General features: G+C 34.5%; 1 protein-coding gene and 1 pseudogene across 3 annotated transcripts in view; both read left to right on the plus strand.

Moving 5' to 3' along the window:
• The window catches only part of CADM2 (cell adhesion molecule 2), a 1,086,523-nt gene that overhangs the window by 383,540 nt on the left and 678,359 nt on the right, over nucleotides 1-24,624 (plus strand). The window lies entirely within an intron of this gene.
• On the plus strand, nucleotides 16,935-21,535 carry LOC116634149 (annotated as a pseudogene).

Below are 24,624 nucleotides of genomic sequence, written 5' to 3' on the forward strand. Positions count from 1 at the left end.
TCCTTTCTTTCTTTTTACTTTTTTACTTTGTCTGAGGTGACCTCTCCCTTTTCTCTCTTGTCTTTCTAATCAGTCAAACTCTAGTCAGTTCTTAGTTGTACTCCAACCCTACCATTGGCCATTCTTCTTTCAACATTACTATTTTATTGACTATGACCATATCTTACTACAAAAATGGTTTTCAAAAGCTGTCATTTCCCTCATAAAAATACCCTTTGATAACCGCTGACTTAGGGTAATACTACTTCCATTAACAAATAAAAGCCTAAATCACTGTCTATTTTTATCTATTATCTCTCTATACATTTTTCCTCTGTCAAGTAAGGCAATACTTGAACTTACATATTATGTTATACATAAATGACCCTGTTTGTAGTCAGCTGGCACATTTTCTAAAATTCTGAAAGCACTAAATAAATACTTATTAAATTGAATGTAATTGTGGCATTCTCCTCTCCAACTGTTTCCCAGTCTTTATTTTGGAATTATGTTCTACTAATTGAGCTTTAGACTATAGACTTTTCCACCTTCAAATCTTAAATTAGTATAGATATATGATAGATGAATATTGCTTTTTTCATAATTAACTGGAAAGTCTAGATGAGTAGTTCTCAGTTGGGGATGAGTTTGCCCCCAGGAAACATTTATGGCACTGTCTGGAGACATTTTTCCTTGTCTGGGAACAGACAAGGTGGTGGTGGGAGTTTTACAAGCATCTAGTGAGGAGGGTCCAGTGGTGCTGCCATACACCCTACATTATATAGTACAGCCTCCCACAACAAAGAATTTCCTGTGCCAAGTATGCCAAGGTCAAGAAAACTTATTCTACACAAGGATACATAGTAATTCATTTAATCCTCACAACAACCTTTTGGTGGACATACTAGTATATAAAAAATTTGTAGCTAAGGGAACTGATCCAGAGAGAGGTTATACAAAATTTTCAAATTCGTAGAGCTAGAATATGACCCCATATAATTGGGATCCAGAAACTTTTTGTTTAGCCATTATTCTAGAGTCTCTTCATATCTTTTAGAGTTCTTTGCCTCAAGTTTTCATGAGCATCAAATCAATATTTTATAGCATTTTTTTATGAATGGGAGCAATATGAAAATTATTTACCCCTTCTACCCTTCTATAATCAATTAGTAAATCTTTTATACAGTGCAGCAAAGGAATCATCCATCCAATCAGTCAGCATTTTCTGAGCCCCTATTCTGCTTCAGGATCATAGTGGGATTGTGGATTAAAAAGAAGAGTAAGAGAATGAATAATATAAGTAAGACAAAGCAATGCTCAGTGGTTTTGGCTTGATAGCATCCACTAGTGCAGTTCTTAAAAGAGGATCACAATGTTTGAATCATAGAGGAAAACTTCAAGGAGAAAGTTTTATTAGATCTGAACCTTTTACAGTGCTCTAGATTTATCTCTGAATTATCTTGCTTTTGTATCCATTTCAGTCTCATAACCTCTTTCCTTTTAAAATTTTTGATTAGAATAATTCCATACAGATTTACTGAGAATCTACTGTGTATTTAGCTCTTTGCTAGACACTTTTCTAGAGGTGCTTTTATAGAGCTGTTGCCTGTAAAAAGATACGAATTATTTAAAGGGACAAAGCATGATTATACTAAAAGTTATAACAATAGAAGAAAAATGATTAATCTTGAAGTAGTATATAGTTAAGTATTAAAATAATTATATGAATAGTCAAACAAAACAAGGCAAAACTGAGTCCAAAAGTAGTTTGTTTGTGTTTGTTTGTTTGTTTCTAGGATAGAAAGACCAGGGAAGTATTTGTAGTGGAGATGGGGCTTCAATTGGATTTTGATGGGTTAATGTACATGATGGGGAATGGAAAGTTTTCCAGGCTATAAGACCAACCAGGATGGAGTTGCAAAGTGTGAGAGTGAGCATGACAATTTCTCACTGAAACACCTTCTCTATTTATTTGCTAAAAGTGACTTATAAATAAGTATTTCAGAAAGTATGTTCACAATGCAAAAGATATGTTCATTCACCAGTATTTGCATTGGTCAGCTTATAGGAAATTTGTTAGCTTTGGATCCATTTATACATTCCATATGTAGATTGGGATTCCCTCATTAAACTATGAACTGTTCCTATTGGTTTGAGTGATTTTTTTTTTTCCACTAAGAAAACCATAACTATCTAATTTTACCATGAACCATAATAACCTAGCACACAGTGAAACTAGGAATAGATCCAGTTCTTCTCAAGTTCACCTCTTTAGGAACACTCTGTTTTCATTTTAGCATTTTAACCATGTCTGGTAAGAATATGATAATTCATATGTATTAAATATGATCAAATAATTTGTCATGTAATACCTTTGGAGATAGGTCTAAATGAAAGATGATTATTTTCAGCTTAGATTTACCTTTATGACAATTCATACTTAAATTTGAATACTGGCTTTATTTAGGCCTCTTCAAATGTTTTCGGTTTATTCAGTAGAAATTTAATGTTCTTAATTTGAGGTACTTTTTTGGAGATTCATTGTAGTCTAGCAGTTAAGAGCAAGGGCTCTGAAGTTAGACTAAAATACTTAAATCTCAATAAGCCTTTATGATCTCCACTTCTAATCTTTTAAAATTGGCAACAGAATTATAAAAATTAGTGTGAATATATATATGCATATATATGTATGTGTGTGTGTATATATAGTATGTGTGTGTATATATGTATATAATATGTGTGTATATATAGCATGTCTTTGTGTGTGTATATATAACATGTGTATATATGTATGTACGTGTGTATATATAGCATGTGTGTATATATATGTATATAGTATGTGTGTGTAAATATATAGTGTGTGTGTGTATATAGCATGTGTGTATATATGTATATAGTATGTGTGTATATAGTGTGTGTGTATATATAACATGTGTGTGTATATGTATATATATAGGATGTGTGTGTATATATATATAGCATGCATATGTGTATATATGTATGTGTGTGTATATATGTTTATATATATAGCATGTGTGTATGTGTCTATATATAGTATGTGTGTATATATATATGTATATAGTATGTGTGTGTAAATATATAGCATGTGTGTATATATAGCATGCATGTATATATGTATATAGTATGTGTATGTGTATATATAGTTTGTGTGTGTATATATATAGCATGTGTGTGTATGTGTGTATATATATAGCATGTGTGTATATGTGTATAATGTGTGTGTATATATGTATATAGTGTGTGTGTATATATATATGTATATATATGTATATATGTAGCGTGTGTGTGTGTGTAGCACTGTGTCTACTGAATGGTAAAGATTCAGTGCCTGTTAAAATTATTTTATTTTGTTTCAATAATGGTGATAAGCCAAACCCAAGTTTCTGAAACTTCAAAAATGTAAAATCTTCAAGTTTTAATTAACTCATGTCTAACTAGTGATGAATAAGTACTGATATTACCTGGTTTAAGCCTTAAAATTCCTGGGGTGCCTGGCTGGCTCAGTTGCTAGAGCATGCAACTCTTGATCTCAAGGTTGTGAGTTAGAGCCCCCATTGGGTGTGGAGCCTACACAAACAAAACAAACAAACAGACAAAAAAACTTAGAATTTCTTATAATTGGAGATGTGTTTTAAAGTATTAGGTTTTTACTACTGAACAAAAGAAGGCACGTGCTGCATGGAGCACTGGGTGTTCTATGCAAACAATGAATCATGGAACACTACATCAAAAACTAATGATGTAATGTATAGTGATTAACATAACATAATAATAATAAAGAAAGTTACATACAAACCTTTACTTTGTGCGATTCTGTGCACACACTTGGAACATGACATTACTATATGTATTGGAATAACCCTCATAGAAGAATGCAGATTAGGAAGTGAGTTTTAAAGAAATGTCATTTCACTAAATAATTTGGTTCTGCTGTGAAGATAAAATACTGGAACCATTTTGGGGAAATATTAATGAGTATATCTAATGACTTCTTCCAAAGCAGATCAATAAAGATGATCTGCAATGCTTCCCCCCACCCAACCTCACCTTACGTGTGTGTGTGTGTGTGTGTGTGTGTGTGTGTGTCTATCTATCTATGCAGTGTGGTATTTTAGCAAGCAAATTATTTTACACATTTTTTCAAAACCTAATTTCTGTGAAAGAAAAGGATTGTTGAAAATAATTCAGGCTCTTAGATAATTTTTGTACAGTTTCCAGAAACCATTTCACCTTGTTTTCTTTAATGTGATACTCAGTTATTGGTGATAAAAGAACACTGGTTGGCTTTTAAAAAAAATAGAGCAGGGCCTGATTCCAAATTTGATTTTTAGTAATTTTCAAATGTCAACCTTTCAAAATTATAATTTTCTGAGGACCTGTTATTCATTCAAATTATTTCAAAGAGTAAACACAACATAGAAACACTGAGCATTTACCATTTAAGGCTTAAAATAAATGCTATGGATGATACTAATGTTCCAGAAAATCTCTTTTGCTCTAATAATTTTGCAACCTCAGTGAAGGAACAAAAAGGATCTGACTGTAACATACAAGAAAATACAAGACCTTTAAGACATATAAAGTTGTTCAAGGAAATTGGTTCTGGGAGAAGATGCATGTGGATGGAAGTATGACGCAGAAACAAGAAACAGTGGTGAGGGAGGCTTGAACAAAAGACTGGGTGAGAAAGACATGTAGAACATTGTGGAAATAGCAAATAGTCAACTTGAACTTGAGCTTAGAGGGCAGAAATCTCTTTGTAGTCATGTGCCACATGCAGAGACATTATGAGGCTCATTGGCAAACTTCCTATTTTAAGCAAGCAATTTCCTTTTTCAGTATTCCTCCCTTTGTTTCCCTTCTTCCTTTTCCTCTCCTGTCATCCTTCCTTTTCCCTACCTTTCTCATTTTCTTTCTTATTTCTAATGAGCAGCTGATCTTGAAAAGAGAAAAAAGAGGCCAAAAAGTCTAGGAAGTATAGCAATCAAGCAAAGAAGGGGGCTAACAACGTGGTTGTTTAGTGGAGGTCAACACTTACCAAGGACGATGGCTGAGAGAAGTGGCAACTTGGCGTGGTCGAGAGATTGATTACAAACAGGGTAATGAAACAAAGAAGTAAATATATTGAGGCTAATGTGAACCAGAATTTTCACAGTTAAAGAAAGAAATTAGAAATATTAAAGTTTGAATAAACCCTGAGGATTTGGACCTTCATCCATGTTTATTATGGTTTTCCATATAGATTGAAATAGAAATAACCACAGATATAAATATGTATGTGTCTGTGTATATATTTTTATTCCCCCCCCACCCCCTCCAGGAGGGCTAGGGAGCAGAAATATTCCAGTAACAAAGAGCAACATCTAACACTCAGGTCTTGGTTTCTTCTGGGGGAGATAACTTATTCTAGGGCTGGGGCAGGAAAAGTACAAGATGAGCCTAGAACACGTTGTGTCAGAAATTAAGGAAGGGCTCAAAGAATTATAATGCCCACTAGCCAAGTAAAGGCTAATTTGGGCATCAAAATAAATAATGAATATAATGGGTTAAAACCCCTTGAATAAAATAAGATTCTCTGAATCCATACTGATGTAAATAAACATATTAATGAATCTACTGGGAGAAGAGAAAGCTCTTTCTTAAAAGAAAATACCAGCTAACGAATGTAAATGGAATTAGAAAAACCACTTATCACCACAATAGTAAGGGATTCAGTCAGAACCCATCAGAATGCATCAATTAGTGGGTACAAATTTGATGAAGAATGGGTGGATTATATAATTTCAATAGAGTTTCCCCTCAAATATTTATTAATTACAAAGGGATAAAGTATAAATTTACATGGAGAACCTTAGAATATAAAACCTTAAAAAAGTGACCAAAGTTATCAACTGCAATAGTCGGGAAAATCAAAAGCATGCACTCCCTGATAGAATGCAACAGGAATATAGCATGACTTCTGTTGTATTTCTGTCCAAATGCTTAACCTGATTCCAGTTACGTGGGGACATCCGATAAACCCAAACTGAAGGACTTTCTACAAAAAAACTAACCTTTGGTTATTTTAAAAAATACCAGTCATAAAAGTCAAAGAAAATTTGAGGAACTGCTTGGGATTAAAGAAAACCCAGGAGGCATGACAACCAAACACAAAATATGACTGGCTCGGATCCTTTTGCTATAAAGGAAGTTATTGGACAATTAGTAAAATTTAAATTGTTCTGTGAATTGGATCAAGTAAAAATGTCAAATTTCCTGATTTTGATTGTTGGACTGTGGTTCTATACAAGAATAACCCTTGCTTGTAGAAAATATGCACTGTAGTATTTGGGGGCAATCTCAACTTGTTCGGAGAGAACAATATGTATACATTTATATAAACAGAGAAAATTATAAAGCAAATAGTATAAAATGTCCATAATTGGGGAATCTGGATAAAAGGCATATGGGAGTTACTTCTACTGGTCTTGTAACTTTACTTTAAGTTTGGGATTATTTTATATTAAAAAAGTTAGAAAAAAATGTAATCACCACATCAAGTCACAGAGAAGATATTTTACCCAATATGGAAAAAAAAATGTGTATAAAGGAAACACAGCTATAATTTAAATCTACACTTAAATTAAGGTGTTGAACTTTTTATTAAAACTGTCTTAGTTTCCTTGATAAGTTGCCATGAAAATTTCGCACCACCATTTGAATTTGTTTTAAATAACTTCCTATAGAGAATAAAGTAGACAAATAGGTCTACTACTCTTACTTTGAAATTTTCACAAGATAAGGGTACTGTACTTATAAGATGAAACATTTTTTTGCCTTATTTATATCAACTTCAGGCAATATGCAAACACACATATTTTTCAAAAAAACCTTTGAATGGCCCAGGTTGTCAGATGCATGATAATGATTCTCAGCCAGATAAAAGTCACTTGTCCATTGTTCTATTGTTTATAGTGGAAATAGTTGCCACAAACACTGTTTTTGAATAAGGACAACAGTATCTGAGGAAGGATGGTGGGTCCTAATTACTCTTTGTGCATTTAATTTTGGAAAAAAAATGCACATATTCATTAATGAGTAAAAATACACATACCCATTAATAGTTGTGATCTAACAGTGGGAAAAGGGTAGATATGGGGAAATTAGAAAAATGGTATACACACATTCTTTTAAAAATCTTCAAGCACTTAAAAAGATATAGAAAAAGACACAAAATGCACGTTCCTTTTTTTTTAAAAAACTTCTGTTAATTCTATATTGTGGGATATTATAACTACTACTCAAACTCAGTTTGAGTTTAGGTAGTGCCAACATTTCACCTTTAGGGAGAAATAAATTAAACCAGGACTCAGATCATTTATACTATATATATATTATATATGTATATATACATATATGTATATGTATAATATATATATACATACATACACTATAGCGTAACAAAAACAGGGAGGAAAGAGTTTGATGTAATTAATCAATAAATTAGAGATAAACTTTACCCCTTTTTGCTTAATAAGGAATAGCACGTAATTCTACTTAACAGCAATTATTAAAAGACTGGGGGTATAATCATTTTTAAAGTACCATTGGAAAATGAAGAGAAGCCCCCTATCTTTAAAAAAATCAAGTAGCTAATTTTTTTTAGGACATACTGTAACTTTTTAATATTTGTTCAAATTAACTTACTGATATGACCACTGTTGGAAGAATGCACCAAACATATCTGTCCCAACTCTCAAACTTCAGATTTTGTCTAGAATCTGTTTTCAATATTTTCTATTACAGAACATAGAAAATTACTCAAATTGAGGGTCTACAAAATTTAAGTTTTTAAAGTACTTTATTACAAAATCCATTCTTGAAAAGTTTTAGGGAAGTGGGTTGGGACATTAGGGGATTTTGTGAGAGCTATTACATTTTTGCATTAAAGTAGTGAGAATTAGCAAGTTTCGACTGTAAGTGTCAACATTTCAAACTCCATATATATATATATATAAAATACCATATTTCAGGTAACTTTCAGAAACTAAGGAAAATTTATTTCATGTCATATGAATGTATACTTCTGATTCAAAAAGATGACATCTTTTAAAGGTTTAAATATTTTGCATTAAAAATACCAGAATCTTGTATGTGAGTTCAAAAGCCAAAGAAGAAAATCTGAACTGGGCTTTTTTGGACCTTTTGTGCTCTGTTCAGTGACCAACTGTTAGTCAAAATTGAAAACCTAAAAACTGGACTTAATCTTTTCTTCTTATAAAAAAGACTGCCTCTCCTTCTTTGCTCCCTTAACAATTTGTCTTTGTAAAGGTGTGTTCAAAAGCATAAGTGTATCCTTTTTTTAAAATTTTTATTGTTATGTTAATCACCATACATCACATCATTAGTTTTTGATGTAGCGTTCCATGATTCATTGTTTGCATATAACACCCTGTGCTCCATGCAGAAGTGCCCTCTTTAATACCCATCACCAGGCTAACCCATCCCCCCACCCCCTCCCTCTAGAACCCTCAGTTTGTTTCTCAGAGTCCATAGTCTCTCATGGTTCGTCTCTCCCTCCGATTTCCCCCCCTTCATTTTTCCCTTCCGGCTATCTTCTTCTTTTTTTTTTTCTTAACATATAATGTATTATTTGTTTCAGAGGTACAACATAAGTGTATTCTTAAATCACTTTATGTACATGCACACACACACACACACACACACACATACACATTTCAATTGATGGTAAAGGAAGGGCCTATGGATAAAGTTGATGGCTGTAAATAATATATCTAGGCCTTTATTTAGCCTGTTTTATTAAGATGCCACCTTCATTGCATTGCTTGTGTCAGATTAGTTTATCTATTTAACTCTTAAAAATGGAATGTAAAAATTGTATTTAGAAACATACATTCTAGGCCATTAAGAACCTTAGCAAGCATTTTTTAGCCATCGTAACCAAGCAATGAACAAGGCTGTCAGCCAACATGACACATGATGGAAAGTTTTTGTTTTGTTTTTTTTTTAAGGTTTTTTTGATTTATTTATTTGTCAGAGAGAGAGACAGAGAGAGACAGAGCACAAGCAGGGGGAGTGGCAGGCAGAGGGAGAAGCAGGTTCCTGCCTGAGCAAGGAGCCCAATGTGGGACTGAAGGCAGATGTCTAACTGACAGAACCACCCAGACACCCCACATGATGGAAAGTTTTGAGGGAAGGGAGTTGGGGAGCAGAACAGGCAAGACACTGAGCAGATAGGGAGAGGGGCTCCGTGGGAAGCTTTAAACTGAACAAGGTAATATAAACATGCATTGTTCGCTACAACATTTTCATCTGCTATCTTTAAAGCTTACAGTAAGTTTGAAAATATTATTACCCACATTTTTATAATGCAGAGACTGAAAAACAAGGTAAAATGAATAGTCCAATGTTACACATAGAGAAAGTAGCCATGCTAGGACTAAAAGTCAAAATTGTTTTATTCTACAGTTCATGCTGTTTGACTAAGCTGTGCTTCAACAAGCAGACACTGGGACCCCGTGTGCATATGGAAAAAGCATACTGTCAAAACTAAGAAGAGATGTTGAATAAAGGCTAGTGAAGCATGGACTATAAATATCAGAATCTTCCTAAAATATTTCTTGATATCAACTCTATTATTTTCCTAGTACTTTAAAATTAGAGGAAAAAATTCCTAAATACTATATTGCAATGACTATTATATACTAAGAGCGCCCTATGCCATAGGACACTGATGACTGTACCCCTAAGCCCATGTCCAGAGAAGTTACTAAACCTAAAACAAAGAAGGATCTTTTACTGTAAATGTAAAAACATGCACCTCTGCACCTTCAAGACAGTTTCCTTCCAGGGGTCTTACCTCTAAGCCAGCTGTTGCTAGACCAGATTATAAACTAGGGAAAGTCGTCATCAGGTTCCATTGGCTCCTACTTCATATAAATCCTTGCCGTCTTTCAGTCACTCCTAACATGGTCTCTTTCTCTTTCCCGTATCCCACAAACTCCTCCAAAGGTATCATGTTGTCACCAGATGTGCAGTATTCTGTACAGCAATCTCATGTCAACTGCCAAAAAATTCCCATCCCTTTCTCTTTTTCTATTATCAGAAATAATCAATTTTGTCCCATTCTGTCTTGAGATCTGCTTTCCTTTATGTCTTCAGCTATGCTAGCTCTGGTTAATAACTTGTTACTAACCAGACTTTTATTAACAACTAGACAGTGCAAACCAGCTTAAATATGAAATTTTTCATTGATTTTATGCATTCATTACAGTTTTCTAGTGAAACAGAACCAATAGAATGGATAAAGAGCTTTTTATAAGGGATTGGTTCACATAATTATGGAGGTTGATGAGTCCCACGATCTGCAGGGTGAGTCAGCAAGCTAGAGACCCAGGAGAGCTGATGGTGTAATTCTAGTCCAAAAGCCAGCAGGCTCAAGGCCCAGAAAGAGCTGATGTTTCAGTTCAAGTCAAAAGGAAAAAAAAAAAGTCTACGTCTTAGTTGAAAGGTCATTAGGCAGGAAGAATTCTCTTAGCCTTTTTGTTATATTCAAGCCTTCAACTGCTAGGATAAGGCTCACCCATATTATGAAGGGCAGTTTTGCTTCACTCAGTCTAAATGTTAATCTCATCCAAAATCACCCTCACAGAAATACTCAGAATAATATTTGACCAAATATCTGGTCATCCTATGGCCCAGTCAAGTGACACATTATATTAACCCTAACATCTCAGTGCAGGAAATTTATGTAAGTGTCTTGGGAGATCAGCTTTTAGTAGCGAAGTTGCTTTGCAACAAGCATCTTTAAAAAAGAAAAACAGTGAGACAAAATAAACAAACAAAAATGCATATTCAGAGGATCATCCTACTTTTGGAATTGCCGGTCAAGATCCAATCTTTATGAGAATGAGAGCTGTGAAACATTTGCTTTCCAGCAAAACTAGTTAGAATTAGGCAATCAGAGGTTAAAGGGTGAGAGTTTCACCTATAAACTTAAAAAATGATAAAGTCTTATTAAAATAAAAATTCATGTAAAGCTACTAGCTCTACTCAAAAGAGAATATTTATTTTCTTTTATTTTTTTTAAAGTTTTTATTTATTTATTTGAGAGAGATCAAGTGAGAGAGAGAGAGAGAGAGAGAGAGAGAGAGAGAGAGAACAAGCAGGCTGAGGGAGAGGGAGAAGCAGACTCCCAGCTGAGCAGGGAGCGTGATGCAGGGCTCAATCCCAGGACCCTGGGATCATGACCTGAGTTGAAGACAGATGCTTAACCAACTAAGCCACCCAGGCACCCCGAGAATCTTTTAAATAGGCTTTAAAATATTCTATTTCTTTGTAAATAGTATAATTTGATACATAAAGAAAAAATAGTTTATTTCTTTTCAATGTATTTCAGTATATTTCACTAATAGTTTTGATTCAGGTACAAAGGATACAAGGAGAAAAAGCTTGCCTATTACACACCTGCTCATTTTTGCTGTGATAACAAGAGTCATTCCATATCCTTTCTCATAATCAGAATTTTCTGGGTAATTCTGTATTTTCAGAGTTCCTAGTATATACTCTGTTTTGGAAATCTTTGTCAAGACATTCTTAATGCAATCATTACCTACACTGTTCTAAATGGCATCTTTTATCTCCTATTCAGAGATTTCAATTGCTCTCTTAAGAGTCCAGAGATTGTTTTCTCCTCACACAGCCTCTCAGCATTTATTAAGGTTCAAGGTTCAGAGATTTAACCATAAATGAAACAGTTAAATGAAATGAAGTTGTCTTCTTGCTTTAAGTGGCATTTCTTACCTATTCCAATCTCTTCTGTTTCTTCATGTGTTCGCATGTCAACCTCAGTAAAGCGGGAACTAGGACATTAAATAGAGAGACTGCAGTTTTCACAGTATCATTGTTCACTGATATCTATCCCAGGTGTTCATTTCTACAGTTAAGGCTTCCCACTTCTCATTCCCTCCTCTTCCCCTTTCTGTCTTTCTCTACAATCTAGATTTACACTCAGCATTGGGGTGGGAGAGAGAAATGCTTCTGTGAGCTTCTGAGAAGGACTATCTTTAGTTCATGTTTTGCTTTTTTTTTTTTTTTTTTGACTGAGTTGACTGAGGACAAACAAAAGTCCATTTGAATATACAACCTAAGTTGAATATGTTGAAATACTACTCCTCAAATATCAGCAATGTAACCCGTTAATGAGAATAGACGACAAAGCTGAGTTTATTGCTTACCTTGGTAGAGGAGAACATAAACCTAAGAAAACTTAGTGTCTTGAGTGAAGAAGCCAAGGTCAGAATTTAGAAAATGTAATGTTTTATTTAAGGTGGGCCTTTCCAAACGGCATCTGGATTAAGATTAGATTAGGATCATGAGACAACAGTTCAGCCTGGTAAAAACAGCAAGATGAGAATTTCGAAGCAAGGAAAGCAAAGAATGTTAGGAAAAACTACCTATTGATGTTTTCCATTGAAAAGTAGGTGGGTCTTTCAGAAAGTCCCTATAATTAATGATCAAACCTTTTCCCTGGGCAGGAGACTTCTAGAAAAATAAAGTCAAGTCAATGAAGACAAAGGAATAGCATAGAGTCATGTTAATGTAGACAGTAAAATGTGGTTTCAATTCTTAGTATCTGGACTAAGTATGGGATTTTAAGGTTTTGATTCTCAAATAATATACGGTAAGTGCTTTCATACCTCTCTTGTATGCGAATTCGAATTTGTTTTAAGTGTAAAGTGACACAAATTATTTTAATGTCGATAGGACCTTCCACTATAACAAATAATGAGGTTACTTTTATACTTTCTATCATGTCTAATAATGAGGCTACTTTTAAATCTAATATTCACAAAATCGGGGGCACCTGGGTGGCTCAGTCGTTGAGCGTCTGCCTTCAGCTCAGGTCATGGTCCCGGGGTCCTAGGATCGAGCCCCACATCGGGCTCCCTGCTCGGCAGGAGGCCTGCTTCTCCCTCTCCTACTCCCCCTGCTTGTGTTCCCTCTCTCACTGTGTCTCTCTCTGTCAAATAAATAAATAAAAATCTTAAAAATAAATAAATAAATCTAATATTCACAAAATCAAATAACTATCCTATCAGTCATTTTGATAAGATTGCCATTTTCCTGTGTACCTTGAGATATTCCTAGTTCACCTCCGAACCCCCCTCCACCAGTACTTTTGCATCTTTCCACCAGGTACTTTTCCCTAGTTACCTTCCCAATAAACCTCTTGGTCTTTTATTTCCCCCCATTCCTAACAGTACTGCATCATTATTTATCTAAGTATTATCTGTCTTTCATTTATTCAGTTATTTCACTCAGAAGTTAAAAAAAAAAACAAAACTGTGTATTTAATACATACCGGAAGCTGTGTAAGGAGAGAGGAGTCAGCCGCGTCTATAGCCTCCCCGCATAGTATTCAATATGGAGACAAATGCTGTGTTGTCTGGGACGAGATGGTTGGGGTTTTTAACAAGGGAAAATGGGGAAAGAGGAGTAGACAGTTCTCCCGCTTTAGAGAAGAGGTGGCTTCTGAATTGAGTCTTGAAATATGGGTTGATATTCCCCTGTGGAACAAGGAATAAATTTAAAACAAGGGGTATTTACTTGAAGCATGAGTTAGTGTGGAAAGAATGTTGGCAGTATTTTACCTATAGCTATGATCAAACAGAAATATTTTCAAGGAACAAGATAAAAATGTTCTCAAAAAATTATTTTAAAGGTAAAGCTTAGATATGCTGAGCAAGTATTTGATTTAATAGGCTGATTCTACCTTTTCATGTTTATCACAGTACCTTTCTCAGAAGAGTATGTGAACATTTGATACATATGTGCATTAAATCTATTGATTATTTGATGAACCATATTCCAGATGCTTACTCAAATAAAATATTTCTAAATTCGACATGATTGAACTGAGTAAAAGAGTCATCTTTGGTGAGTTAAAGTATTTTTGATTGAACTTAGAAAGTCATTCCTACCAGCCGATTTGCTTACCACAGTGGAGGAAATATTTCATATTTTAAGATTAACATATACCCTGTTCAGTCAAACAGGGTCATCAAAGTGATATCACTTCAAAATAGGCATAATTTATAGTTAAAGCAATAGCTGGTGCTTCTTTCAATTGTTGAAGGGGTGTAAGCTGGTAAAAGGAATAAAGTATTGTCCCTCAAGTGACTTTGAATATTTAACCACCTGCTCAATTTAATCAGGGATCACACAGGGTTGGAAAAGCTTCCATATATGTAAAGTTTACTGCATAGGCTGAGGGAATGCAGGAATTGTTCAGCTGCTTGCAAATATATCCAGTCCTGAAAACGGGAATGTACTTCTAAGGTAAAGGTTTTTAAGACCTGAGTCTTGTCTGTGTACACACACACACACACACACATGCATGCACATATATGTATATATGTATATCCTAAAATACATAAAATGGTAATTATTTGACTATTTCCTTAAACACTTTTACACCTAAGGCAGACATAAAATTATGACATTTTATCCCTCAGTATAAAAGTACATGTCACTCACATATTTATTTGTGTAATTTGAATGGTTCTTAAAAGGTTAATAATGAAGGCACCATAGTTTGTCTTCTAATGATGTTATTCTGATGCATCCAAAACAACTTTATAGAATCTATACATATTGAGTGTTGTCATCTTTTGTCCTGTGAAAGTAATACTGAAAGATAAGCACAGGAAACAAAAGCAGTCTACTTTTTAAAAATTTACTTTTATTTTTATTTTAATTCCAGTGCAATTAGCATACAATACTATATGTTTCAGGTGTACAATATAGTGATTCGATAATTTTATGCGTTATCATCACTGTAAGTATACCCTTAATCCCCTTCACCTAGCTCACCTGTTTTCTTTTTATTCATGAGTCTGATATAAGTAGAACTGTCTTGCCAAATAAAAACACAGGAAAATAACTGCAAGATTATCTAAGTTAACAATTGTACATTAATATGTTAGTGGTGGAAAATGGCAAATTTCTTGTATGGTTATCACAGTGTAGGGTCAGAGATAAAGGTGATTTTGATTAGAGATTCAGGTTTAAAGGACCTCCATAGTTTCATTTATTTGGGGAGCCAGGACTGACTAGATTTATTTTTGGCTTATCTCAGAGTTCAGTAGTGGTTTTTTTGTCTTGTTTTTTTTTTAAGATTTTATTTATTTATTTGAGAGAGAGAATGAGATAGAGAATGAGATAGAGAGAACACAAGGGGGGGAGCGGGAGAGGGAGAAGCAGACTCCCCGCTGAGCAGGGGAGCCCGATGCGGGACTCGATCCCGGGACTCCAGGATCATGACCTGAGCCGAAGGCAGTCGCTTAACCAACTGAGCCACCCAGGCGCCCTTGTTTTGTTTTCTTGTTTCTTCCCTTGGAAGGTAATGTACAGGTACACGATGGTTGGAGGGTAAAATACCAGTTTCGTTTCCACAACATCTAAAACACCTACATGATTTTTTGAAATTTGTAATTTTATGATTTAAAAAGAAAATCACCTTCTGTCTCAAGTGACTGAATGACCATGTCAAATCCATCTTAGCTTTTCAAGTGATGTTATATTCTCTGGACCCACTGCATCCATGTGTTTCTGATTATTAATACAGCTGAATTTTTCTTCCTCAAATGGGCAGACAACATGGTATGTCTCTTTCCTAGAGTCATGCTAAGCCTTAAAGAAATTTTAATTTAACACTAATGAGCCCGTAAGTGGGAGGTTTTCAAGCCAATCTATACTGATTCTTTTTTCCTGAGTTTCTGAAAGCTTATTTATCTCTCAACACTATAAACATATTCCACTTATTTTCTATAGAGTAACCTCTAATCTATTCTTAGGGATCATCTAATAAAATGATTTGTTGTGTCTATCATTTTTTTTATGGATAATAATATTTGAATATTTTTTGTTTAATTTTTTATGCTTTAAAGAATTGAGGAGAAAAAGCATATCTCACGGAAGAGAAGAATTCCAAAGCTCAGGCTACCCTTAGGGAAGTTGAAGTCAGTGGCTTTTATAACTGCAAAGAAACACGCAGCAGGATTCCATTCTATTAGAACACTTCTGGGCGCCTGGGTGGCTCAGTTGGTTAAGCGACTGCCTTCGGCTCGGGTCATGATCCTGGAGTCCCGGGATCGAGTCCCATGTTGGGCTCCCTGCTCAGCGGGGGGTCTGCTTCTCCCTCTGACCCTCTTCCCTCTCTTGCTCTCTGTCTCTCATTCTCTCTCTCTCAAATAAATAAATAAAATATTTAAAAAAAAAAAAAAAAAAAAAAAAAAAAAAGAACACTTCTGAAAAGAATCAGAAGTAGGCAATTTCCCTGCTCTGAATTGCAATGTAGGAAACTTTATGAAAATGACAATTGGTTCTATAATTTTTATGCTTCCTTTTATCTCTGTTCTTGCCCCTCCAAATTTATCCCTTACTCCTTGCTTCACATATAAATACTCATAGCTTTAAAGCTTCAGGGAAATGTTGTTGTGCTTTATTTTTCAGTTTAATGAATTATATATGATTTTTTTGAATTAAAGATTTTTTTCAATGAGTTATTTTATCATAGTGAGTCATTATTTAGGAACTTTTTTGTTTCTTTTTCCTTAGATCTTTTTTCCCAAGTAGCACTCATTTCAAAATCTCTTTTGTTATAGTATTGCCATGTAATTTGATTTCTATGTCAATGATAAAAGCATATTCATTAGATGTCTTGCTTGCTAATTTTTTCTTTCCACTCAATATTTTTTTTAAAGTTCTATTTCCAAAATCAATGCGCTTGAAATTAGTAAAGGATTAAGCAATCACTTATCCTTGTTTTATAATGAAAATTTGACCATTTGAATTTACAATAAAAATATTAACTTGGAGAAAAGTGAGCATGTTTAACTTTCAGTTTCAATAAATGTTAGATTATTAGTGTATTATAAAAAATTACAATTTTACATAATTATAATGTACTTATTTTTCTTTTTTAAATGTAAATGCAAATATTATTCTTTACTCTTCAATATGAGTTTTCTAAGTAGAGATTATGAATCAGGAATAAAACAGATTTATAGAATTCAATGTGTTGACTTTTAAAATATACCTTTCTTTATATTCAAGTCCATGATATAATGAAAAGAAGTTTTTATCGTTAAGCAGAATGGCATAATGAGATAATGAATTGTCTTATAGTTGCTAAATCAACCACTATTTGGAAAATTCTTGGTTCATATATGAAACTTTAGAGAAATTTTCATATGTGAAAATATATCAAATCAAAATATAGTCTATTTTAGTGTCAAAAATAAATGTTTGTGCATGTTTTTGTGTGCATGTGTGGGTTTTAAATATATGTCCTTTTATACAGAATACCTAACAGAGAGATAGAGAGAGAGACAGAGACAGAGACAACTCGTTCTTTTGCTACAGTCAAAGAAGTCACTCTGGCTTTCTATGTAGGTAGATTCCTGATTATCACAAGTTGGACTAGTTTCTGTTAGTATAATTTAACTACAGTGTTTGGGGATGTGTTCTTATACAAACAGTTGAATTCTACAATCAACCTTGAGGAATGATTTGTGTTAGTATGGAAAAAAAAAAAAACATAAAGGAAAAAATGACTAAGGAATAGTATAGAAAGAAGAGCTATGATGGGATGGGGCAGGGCACCTCCAAGCAATGGCAAAAACATCAGGGTGGCTGGTAGACAGATCTGGCTCCAGGAGAAAGTGAAGAGAGGTTGGAGATGTAGTCTGGAGCCAGTCCATGCAGAATCTGCAGGCCTGTGAAGGACTGGTGTTTTGATAATTGGAAGCCAATGAAAGATTTTAAGTAGAGGAATAATATGAGATTTGTATTTTGAAAAGATGTAAGCTTGTATTTCACAAAATGTTCTTGATTTTCAGTAGGTCACAGGTATGGGAAGGAGAATTATATATACAGTATTCTTTTGCAAGACACAATAACAATCTCTGGGGCACAGATAAAAACAGTACAACTAGGAATGCTCAAATGCCATGACTTAAATGTTCTACTCAATTTTCCATTTGCATTTAGTTTTCATTTTACAACTGCTATACTCCATTCCTGCTACTTTGTGAAGTCTCTGAAAGGGGTCTTTGATGCAGTAGCAGAAAATGATTATTTATAAATACAAAACTAAGCTGAAGTGTTGGAAAATTTGTGAATGGCTTTGCCGAGAAAAATTGATTTAAAGATAAATTGAATCAGAGGAATAATGATATTGTTGACTTTCCACTCTCTGCCAGCATAAACATATAGGGATTAGTTAGCACAAGTTTTTCTATGATTAATGAGGTTATTGGAAAGGTGTTTTTAAGATCTTATGTTTGCATTGAGGTAATTTTAAATATGAATTTTGTTATTCTAGTTTTTTTCAATTAAAATATTTTAATTTATTTTCCATAGACCTTTCAACATATATGGAAAAAAACCCTAAAAGTAAGAGGGATATAGTCATTATTGGCTTAATTTTAAAGATGGTTTGTCAACACTCTCCATCACTCTCAGCAAATTATAGAAATCACAGCCAAACTCAGGGAAAAAATGATTTGCTGAAATTCCAAAACCCAGCTGTCAGATTTCTCTGACCTCACAGTAGGTTCTATAGCCAGCCTTCATTTCATTCAAATGTATTTTATAAGACATTTTATAGGCGAGGCTATCTCATCTTAACACTATTGACATTTTCAAATGGATTATTGTTCGCCGTGGAAGACTGACCTATCCATTGTAGAATGTGTAGCAGAATCCCTGACCTCTACTCACTGGATGCCAGTAACATCCCCTCCCCAAGTTGTAGCAATCAAAACCATCTGCAAACATGGCCAAATGTCCCCTCAAGAACAGACTCATCCCCGGTTGAGAACCATTATAAGCGATTCTGAGTTTGGCTTTCTAGAGGTGAACTTCTTGGCTAAACCATGGCCAGTCTTATTAACAGCAGGGCGTCATAGCAATCCTTTATGAAGAACTAATGTATTTGAGCCCACCCAAGGACACCAAAAAAAAAAAAAAAAAAAAAAAGAAATAATATAACACAGATCCATGAAAAAGATATTTACAAGTAGATTGTAAACTCAGAGTTTAATGAAATAAAGAGAAGCAAAGTAGGCAGATTGTCTAAGAGTGCCATTGGTAGGTGTGAGTGGGATCAATTAAAACTGCATGAGCTGAATATGCATTTTCATGTGCCTAATGATTTCTGAAAATCATTTGCTGCGATGCTTTAAGCTAGCCAATTTAAAGAGTGATTGACCAAAGGAAAGAAATTGCATAGCCAATAAAATTGATTACAAATTTGGGAAAAATTGAGCACCAATCTTAGAAAAGCTGTTTATATGTTACATCCACAAGAAATACTCATTATGAAGACATATTCACTGAATACTGTTAATTGTAAATTAAGAGTATAATATATGTGCACTACAGAAATGGAGAACTTAAGACTGATAGGCTCTTTTAGCGCATGACTGACTGAACATTGATTTCAACGAAAAATTGGAGATGCAAATAAGAAAGAAGTTTGGAGATACTGGGTTGCACTTAATGGGAAATTGTGCAAAATCAAGCTGCAGGTTAGCAGTTGGTCATTCCTGAAACACTTTATAATGTGACAACGGTGTTGTGTAAATTCAAACAAATATAAATCATTGTCTTAAGAGTCCTAAGGGATCTGGCACAATCTCTCCACCAGGATGTCTTCTTTTACAGCCTCATTACACTCGCCAGTGATTCATGGGTGTTAGGCTTGACTGAGAAGGGTAGAAGGGGCTAAGGAACTCAGTCTGCTATATTTCAACTATGCAAATGAACATATTTCCCTGGGACTAAAAGGCAGCATTTCTAAAAGAAATGGATTAATCTCTGTCTATTCTTATTATCCCTTTGTTGAGATTCTCAAAGTAATACAAGCCCATGGAAAAGCATTCTCAGTATGGCTTTGTGTTGCATCTTTAAAGCTAGACGGAGCAATTTTATCAAAAAGTCCTCTGATGTGGGACAAGCAAAGTGATGACAAGGGGCTGGGGCACTGTGCATGGAATGTAAATGAATTAAGGGCTAAGCCTCTTGGAAATCAGATACACTAAGATGTGTTCTAGAGCACAGTCTCTGGCCCAATTATGAGTCAGTGAATGGAATTCTTCCTAATGAGATAGTGCGGGGTCTAGGATACCCCGGACATAATCCTGACAACAAAGCCCTCTTTTCTCAGATCAGAACTACCAATTCTCCCTCTGATTCTCTTTATTCCAGGCGAATGTGGTCATGGATTTTTGATGAGGAAAGAGGGAGACTAATATTCTCTTAACTCCACTGATAGACAGTAAACAAATTGAGAGAACAATACTTTATTGGAGTCGTAGATTTGTCCATTGTGCCTGGCATATTGAAAGTGAGGCAAAAAAATGTGATCCCAAGTCTATGAAAACAAAAATTTCCTTTTAAAATTAAACTAAATTGCTATATTTAAGTGTAAATAATATTCTGTCAGGAAGATCATCAAAGCCTATTTAGAGAATCATATCAGCAACTCTCTAGTAAAACATTTAAACTCAGTTTTCCAATGATGCCATTGTATCCAAGGCTACAATAATGTAATTGTTATATTGTATGCAAAATTACATTTAAAAAGTAAATATATACATAAAAAGATAAACACAGAACAATTTGTTTTTGAAAATATCAAGTAGAATTTCTCTCGATTTCTAGAATACAATCGATTTTGATATATTAAGCAGATTAAAGATTATTACTAAAGATAGCATAGAGAACCCTTAGTAAGCAGAACATAGAAAGCTTTATGTATTTCTGACAAAGCTTAGGAATTTAAATACTAATGACCCATCTACTTTATTTACCTAATAAAATACCAAGTATAAAATACATTTTAAAATATATGACCCATCGCTTCTGGCTACTTGGGGAACGTTCTGGAATTTTGGGAGGCTATGTGGCCCCAGGGACCCGCTGATCTGATTAGAAGCACCATTAGAACCTGGGTTGATCCAGAGACAGACAGATGGCTGAAAATGACAGAAAAGAAAAAATAAAATGGACAACCACTATTATTATTAGCTCATCTCTTAAGGACTTGCATTTTTATTGATGGATGCTAAAGAATGCTCTATGTCAGCTGAAGAAATATTTCTAGACAAAATTGAGAAGTTTATTAATATTCACCAAAAGAGTTTTTTGGTTCTGTCTGCTGCCCTCCATGGACCTGGGGAATGGAAACTGATGTTCAGGATTCAGCAGAGATTCCTGGGTAGTAATTTACAGATACTTCCAGTACACAACACAGTAAATGCTATTAATCGTATGTGCACTATAGCTAAGACTGTCTCCAAACCATACACAGACAGCATTTGCTATAGAATGATAACAACTGAGGCTTACATCAGTGAGCAAAGTCCTGTTTGGAAAACATTTCAGAAGTTAAAACTGAGTAGTGATTCATTTAACCCAAATTAGAGTATCAATTACAAAAGTTCTTTTGGAAGATTGTTAAAGTAATTACCAGTTAAATTATAATGTTCAAATATATATTTAAAGATTTTTTTTTAAATTTAAAATAATAAAATGTATATGATTAAAAATGAAAAAAAATAAAATATATGATCCATCTATTATACTAAAAGGTAGTGTCTTTGCCAATACCAACATTCATAACACAGCTGTGAATGTAAAACTAAACAAAATCACAAAAGCTGACTTCCATAAATCAGATTTGCTTTTCAGGTCAGACTTATTTTTGATCTTCGGATTCATGTATTCAACTGCTGGTTAGTCATCACAACTTCCATAGCTAATGGACGGTTGAAATTTAATATGATAAAAACTGAATTAACCGTATTTTCTTCTAAATTGGCCTTTCCTTGAATATTTAACTTTTGGTACAACCATTTAGAGTAAGCTCAATTTGTCTCACCTTCTCTGCCAACCCAATTAATCCAATTAATCACACCTATCACCACGACCCTGCAGCAAGCCATAATTGCATTTCCATGGAGCATTACAAGAGTACTGACCACTAACTGGTCTTCCCAAGTCTAGACTTGTTCTCTTGATACCATTGTTCACTGTTGTAGAGATATCAAGCCATTCCCGTGCTTCAACAGCAGCCAATAGCTACAGAAAACCATCTGCAGTACAACATCCTGAGCTACAATTTCTCACTCATTGCCTTGGCTCATACTGCCACCTACAGTTCTACCCTCCACTCCTCCCAGGACACACTATATCATTTATACTTCTGCATTTTTTTTTTTTTTTTCCATCTCTTTCTTGTTTGGGCTTAAGAAAAAACTTGTGTCATAGCCATCTTTTATTCCAAGGGACTGGCATAGTTCCTGGTCTGTAGCAAGTACTGAATGGTTATTGAATGGATTTTCGGATCCATAATTGCCAAGCATAATGATGGTCCTGACATTCTGAGAATACCACTTGCAGGTAGAGCAAAGAATCTCCCAATTAAAGTAGTTTCGCAGAATAGAAGCTTATTCCTCCATCACCTGAGTCCAACATGAGTGTTGCATGTCAGAGGGTGGCTTTCCATCATCCAGGACCCAACTTCCTTCCAGCTAGCAGCTGCACCATTGCACAGGGTCTTGGAATCTGCTTCTAGTCAGCAGAAAGGATTTGAAAAGATCGAGGGTGGGAGACCTACCACTTCTTTAAAAACCCACATTAGTTATAAGGCCAAGACTGGATGTAAGTGGCACAAGGAACTATAGTCACTGTCTGGGAAGCTACTTCTGCCAAAACTCTTGCCTGTAAATATTTGAGGACTAGCTAGCCATTTCTACCACATGACTTTAGGAAGTGAGAACATATGTATCATGTTTTAAAGGGAAGTAACTTTTTTTTTTTCCCCTGATGGTAAAAAGAGTGGATTTCAGTTATCAGGAAAAAGGCCCTTAGGTATAATTTTTTTTTATTACCAACAGTTCTGACTGGGATTTGAGGTAGCATCAGCTTTGGGAATGCTTTTCAAAAACAATGAAGCCCATACAACTTTTGCTTGGACCTCCAGCAAATTATAGGGCCTGCCCAATGAGATCAGGCATATGGAATAGCTCAGATCTCCCGCAGTAATTACATCTCACTGTCTTAAAGACAGATGTTTTCCAGCACAGGGGAAGCTGCAGGTTTGCTGAAGCAGGTGGAGCGTCTCCACACACTTCTACTTTTCAGATACTATCATTTGGAATCAGAGAGGATGCCTCCTACCATTCAAGATAGTCCCCAAATTTCACTTATCAAAAACATTCTTTTTGAAGAAATTCCTGGATTTCTTCATATGAATATCAAATAACTGTATCTGCAATTGCCCACACTCCCCCATTTGATATATGTGAAGTTAAATGGAAGATTTGTCCAATAGAGATAGGCAGGTGCTGTGTAAACACATCTGTAGGTCATTTAGAAATTACTATCATCACTCTTTTCATTAAAGTGACATGCATATATTTAGAAACTACTTTTCAAAAACCTAATGAAAGACTGTCCTTGATAACTTCTCTATATGTTCACCTATAAATCAGTATTAAAATTCTTTACATAATGAGATGCACATTCTTGGGGAGGGAAAAAAAGGGAAGTTTCAATTCTCACATTTTTTTTTTTTTAAATGTGAACTGGAACTTTAACCGGTTTGTTTACATCATATGTGTTTAAAGATGCTTCCTACGTATTTCAGAGTTTTATGCAGTTATGAATTATCTAGTATCTTATTTTCACTAACATTGAGATGATTGTTTTACAATGTAGAAATAAATGCATAGTTAAGGGCATATCAAAATTCATACACTGGTATCTATAAGGAGTGTAAGTTTTTCATGTGAAGATTCTCAAGACATCTCTATTGAGTTCATTGTATATTTTCAGTAAATCATTTATGCTGACATGGTGTCATGGATAAAGTCTAAATTTGTATATGAGAGTTACAATAGCTGTTTTCTGCCTGAGTACTCAAAGTCTCGCCGAGGCCTGTATTTTGTTCATGGAATCCCAGGGTTAAACAGCACTGCACAGGACGTAGACACAAACTTGTTAAACGAATAATGGGTTTCTGTGATCATCTCACACACAATTTCCAAATTTAATCCTCTTTGTATAGAGCTTTATGTAAGGTCATTTCAGAGTGTGTATGTATCGAGAAAGATAGCTAACATGCATAATTTACTGAAATAGACATCTGTTAGAGGTAAACCAGTGAGGTCATTTTTATATTGAAATCTGTGAGAAAGCCCATGGAAACAAAGTGTAACGCAAATGGAATATTAACTTCCGATTAAAACACCTGTGGATTCAATTGATAACATTTCATGTTGAACAGTATTGGAATTAAAGTCCCCAAACACTAAGCTTCTTTGTGTAACCAATGCTAACAGCTCAGGAGTGTTGACTGAAAACCCAGTTTATACAAAGCATGAACATCTCAACATATGGTTTTCTATTATTTTTCATGTAAAGGACTGTGATACTTTGATACCCTATTTTTATGTGGATAGTGAAGCATTTGAAAGAGACCTTACATGTGTGTCTTTGGTTATTTTCATTCCACATTGCCTGAATGATTATAATATGAACCAATAGGTAATG

Source organism: Phoca vitulina, unplaced genomic scaffold (assembly GCF_004348235.1).
Source record: "Phoca vitulina isolate PV1807 unplaced genomic scaffold, GSC_HSeal_1.0 scaffold8, whole genome shotgun sequence".
In the NCBI taxonomy this organism is placed as follows: domain Eukaryota; kingdom Metazoa; phylum Chordata; class Mammalia; order Carnivora; family Phocidae; genus Phoca; species Phoca vitulina.